The sequence below is a fragment of the Schistocerca nitens genome, chromosome 4, assembly GCF_023898315.1.
Source record: "Schistocerca nitens isolate TAMUIC-IGC-003100 chromosome 4, iqSchNite1.1, whole genome shotgun sequence".
In the NCBI taxonomy this organism is placed as follows: domain Eukaryota; kingdom Metazoa; phylum Arthropoda; class Insecta; order Orthoptera; family Acrididae; genus Schistocerca; species Schistocerca nitens.
Genome location: NC_064617.1, coordinates 568,595,697 through 568,600,969, shown reverse-complemented (window position 1 = coordinate 568,600,969; position 5,273 = coordinate 568,595,697). Strand labels below are relative to the sequence as shown.

The 5,273-nt window shown below is 38.9% G+C and overlaps 1 pseudogene; it reads right to left on the bottom strand.

The window, feature by feature from the left end:
• Positions 1-3,237: 3,237 nt before the first annotated feature.
• LOC126253856 (5S ribosomal RNA) lies at positions 3,238-3,355 on the bottom strand (annotated as a pseudogene).
• Positions 3,356-5,273: the final 1,918 nt, after the last annotated feature.

Here is a 5,273-nt window from a genome sequence, read left to right as displayed (position 1 = left end):
ATATGCGTCAGAATTCGTTCACTGTGATGCGTCTGTCATCAGTCACCAATTCGTTAACTCTCTGCAAATTGTCTGGAATGTGTGCAGTACGAGGCCTGCCGCTGAGAGGACAATCCTCAATATTCCCGTGCCGGCTTTCATCACGTAACCTGCTTGCCCACCTCCATACACCTTTTTGTACCTCTTGTGGATGTTTCCCACTGTCTCGTTTTCACAGCACAGGAATTCTATGACAGCACGTTGCTTCTGACGAACGTCAGGTGTAGAAGCCATCTTGAAGACATGCTGTGACGGCGCCATTCACGGGAACAGGTTGAACTAAGTTTGAAAACAAGTGGGAACGGTGTATCTACACATTGTAAAGCATTCACACATGCAGAATGAAAACTGTTTTTTCACAAAAACAGTGTGCATTTCTTTTGGAGTGACCATCGTAGATGTAGATGCTCCTCTCCCTACCCTCTGGGGAAGCCCAGCGTCTTGATCAACTCACTCTCCTTGACACTTATTGAGGTCGTGCACCCACTGTATGGGTACGAGAGAAGATAAAAATCTAGGACAAGGTTGCACTCGTTAGGCCCATAGGAATCAGTTTCATCCTCCTCCCCTCCTTCGCCTTTCTTCTTAATATAAATTGAATTGAATGAGCATCATATTTAGGGGACTGTATACCACAGTATCAGGATCATGAAATGCCAACAGCCTTCTGTCAGAATAAGAAGAAAAGTAAGTAATTCTTCACCATACCATTATATTATTTAAAATGAATATTCTATGAGTATGAACTTATGTCCTTGATATTGCTCCTTTCCAGCTGTACAACAGGTGACTGATGCAGTACTAGCAGAAATGCTAGACCAGGGTACACAGGTTTTCGGCTTACATTGTCTGTGTCACCACAGCAACAGAAGCCCACAAGCAGTTTCCCTGATCTATCAGCTCTTCCAATCAAGAATTTGTACCAGCACAGCAGCAGCCATTGGAGCTCCCTCCACTTGCTGAGCCACAGTTAAGCAATTCTAGAATACTGCTATTTGCCAATATCTACAATTTCACTCCTAGCAGATCTAAATTTGTGAATGTAGACCTCACACCTGATAGTGACTTTGACATTATAAATTGAAGCAGAGATCATCCAACGTCTTGGTACTAGAGTACAGCATACATCGTATGAGTGGGACTTCTTATTCGTGGACTACAACGAGAGGCAGATGACAACTGAGCAAAATCCATCTCATACGCCAATTGACATCCATATGTTTGAAGGAAGGTATCCATGGTCGTTATGTATGGAGAGGCAATGTTTCTGAGTGAAAACGTTTCCGGATCTTCCATTAGGCTGCCTGCTTTCTGTTCCAATAAAATCGAATCAGTGATGTTTCGAAGCTTATCATTAATTACTTTTCTGTACATTTTATAAGAAGTATTCAGAAGACTGATTCCCTGTAATTAGCTGTGTTGCTTCTGTCTCCTTTTCTAAACAGTAAAATAAATTTAATACATTTCCATTCTTCTCGTATCTAACCGGTAAGCCAACACACGTTTTAGAGATGAATCTTTCTGAATTCTAGAAACGGTCCACTATATCTCGACAGTTCTGAAGTTAATTCCATCTAATCCAGATGTTTTCATCTTCGAATCACACAATGGAAATAAGACATTCATAATAATTTTTCATCGAGGAAATGGCACTATATTTAAACCCACCAAATGCTTCAATTAGTTTATGTTACTTATCTACATTTATTAGCCGTTTACTATAAAACTTCCTGGCAGATTAAAACTGTGTGCCCGACCGAGACTCGAACTCGGGACCTTCGCCTTTCGCGGGCAAGTGCCCGCGAAAGGCAAAGGTCCCGAGTTCGAGTCTCGGTCGGGCACACAGTTTTAATCTGCCAGGAAGTTTCATATCAGCGCACACTCCGCTGCAGAGTGAAAATCTCATTCTGTTTATTATAAACTAGATTAACAAAATGAAAAATGTTACATAATGTTGCGTGTAATGTGACATAGAAATCTTTTAAGGGATTCAAGATGAATTGTAGTAAATAGTTTATATGTGCATTTCTATACATTTTAGGGGTAGTCGAGATGTCGCTGAAGAAGACAAACAAATAAAAATTAAGATCATCGTAAATCTGCTAACAAGATCCGAGAATGGTTGCTCAGGTACAATATTTAAATTGCCACTAATCAATGCACTGGTGAGATTCTGTAGCATTTTAGATAGCGACGTACAATTTATTTTTTTATTATATAATGATATACACAGACACGAATAGTGAAAATTCTGCTAAGCATTCAAAGATACGACAACAGGTCATTCGTTTCCCTGGCATTGCTATGTCAGTCACCCAACGAATAAACACGGAAAGCATCCTCTAATTTCAATTATCTCCTGTAATTTCAGTTATCTCACTTCCATTATGACTCTTCTGACAGGAGGCTGACGTCGTTAATTTATTGCTAGTAATGAAGAGAGTGCGGACTGTTGTCGAGCATGACTAATGCGCACAGAGATACGGACCGTATCCCACAATACGAATTACAAATAAATAGGGGTATGTAAGCCCTAGTCCAAAACTATACTATTCTATAGGTTTTGTATTTGTGATGCTACAAAATAAATTACATAAAGATTACATGCAATTAATTTTTGTGTTACACCTTCCCCGTTTCCAGTCATATAACGAATTTAGATCTATGATAATTGGTATATTGAACGTTAGTAAAGTAATGACTGTTACCTTCCTTTCGATCAAAATGATTCGCCACTAGCCAATGCAAACAATGGTTTCACCTGATGAAATATGACTTCAAACAGTGCTATTGTATCATGGTTTGAACAAACATTTGTCAGTCATGGAACGAGACCTAGACTGAACTTAAATTTTCTAAAAATGCCGAAATTTAAAAGTCAAAACAGAAATTCCTCAGAAATATATTGTACATTCAGAAAGCTATTGTACATTGCTTAAAATGACTAAATATATTGCAAGAAAAAACTTATTTCGGAAGGCAGTTAAAAATACTTGTAGCACTTCCTCGTCAGGCCACGAGTGGCCTACGGGGACCATCCGACCGCCGTGTCATCCTCGGTGGAGGATGCGGATAGGAGGGGCATGGGGACAGCACACCGCTCTCCCGACCGTAAGATGGTATTCTTGACTGAAGCCGCTACTATTCGGTCGAGTATCTCCTCAATCGGCGTCACGAGGCTGAGTGCACCCCGAGAAATGGCAACAGCGCATGGCGGCCCGGATGGTCACCCATCCAAGTGCCGGCCACACCCGACAACGCTTAACTTCGGTGATCTCACGGGAACCGGTGTATCCACTACGGCAAGGCCGTTACCCTTAGTTAAAAGTACTTGTATGCAACAAAACCTATTCAGTGAAGGATTACTTCTATAACCGGAGGAGGTTTCCGGTAAAAGTGCCACTTAAGTAAATAATAGCAAAATGTCTTTGTCATTTCACAACACACATTCACATAATAAAGCTTTTCTCATTTCTATAATGTCCTACACCGAATCTCTGAATCTGATAATAATATCTTATCCTCTTATTGTGTTCAACAACTCATTCACAACAGAGACATGGTGACTCAGTTTCTCAGAACTGCAGGAGAAGTTTCAGGATAAAAAATGGAAGCCAAACATCATCGTCACAGTTCTCGTATCAACTTTTAATGTGTACAAAGACTGCACAATGTGCTCAAGGGTATGTGTTGAGAAACGAACCAACGGTGAGTCACTGTTTACTTTATAAAATCGTGTGTTCATATGAGTGCGATGATCCATGTTGTTCATTCTTTTCTCAACACTGATCATCGCTCCTGAACGAACAATCAATCACTGTTTACTTTATAAAATCATGTGTTCAGAGTGTGTGTGATGATCAATGTTGTTCACTCATTTCTCAACACTGATCATCGTGAACACTACACACACTATGAACACATGATTTTAAACAGTAAACATGATTCACTGTTCATTCATTTCTCAACACTAATCCACGTGCACATTGTGCTGTATTTGTACACACTGTTAGCTGACATCAGAACCATGACGATCATGACTGGCTTCCATTTTTGATACTGTATTAACAATGTGTCAGTAGTTTAGACTTGGAAGAGCAGTTGACCTGTAGGAGAGTGTTACAGAGATTCAAAGTGTTTGATAACATTTTTGGAGAACAGAAATTTTGTAAGCTCTATAAAATTAGTGGAAAACTATGTAGACTGAAATGGTTATTTTATTTAAAATGAACTGTTTCGACCTAATCTTCGGGCATCTTCAGAATAGCACCATCAGCTGAAGTTGATCATGTCCAGAACAATCAATAGACCTAAGTCAATGATGGTGGTATTCTGAAGATGGCCTAAGACAAGGCCGAAACTGGTCATTTTAAATAAAATAATTATTGCGAACTAGGCTGTTTTTCACTAATCTTATGTCAGAGATATGCTGAAGAAATAAAAATGACAATCTTGAAGCTAGGCGTATTCCGAAAGAGCCTACGTACTAAGTTTCAAGAAGAGGCTTTAAATAATGACTCTAGGAATGTACTACAACCCCGTGGATATCGCCCCCATAGGGATTGTGAAGGTAAGATTAGAATAATTAAGCATGCTCAGAGGCATTTAAACAATAATTCCTCCCGCGCACCATATGTGGACGGAACGGCAACAAATCTAAATAACTGGTACAATGGGACAACCCTCCGCCATGTACTTCACAGTGATTTACAGAACATAGATTTAGATATAGATCTTTTTATATACCAGATTGTAAGTTTTCGGATCAACCTAACATTATTAAGATGAATATGTTATTTAAATCGAATATTGATCATTTTCTTGGATACTAACTGGATTTAATAGATTGCAGTTATGGTTTCAAATCATTGTGTTAAATGCAGATTATATCAAAAGTCGTATTAAGGTGTAAATATATGTGCTTAATCGATATTAATATTTATTTGTACCTTTTCGGTAACATGCAATAAATATTGAACACATGAACATCACCCCTTTTGGGAAATAATAAGTATGACATACCTCCTGTAAAATTTACTTCTTCACACATGAGACGTCTTCAGGCTAACTGCCTCAACTACATAAAAAATGATCGTTTTATAGCCTTGGTCTTCCTGGGACAAATTCCTGCGGACTCAAGGGATTTATCTACTTATTACACGCTTTAAAAATTTCCTAATTTTGTGTTTCTTATGGTTCCAGTGTTACCTATCGTTAATATCACTAACAAACTC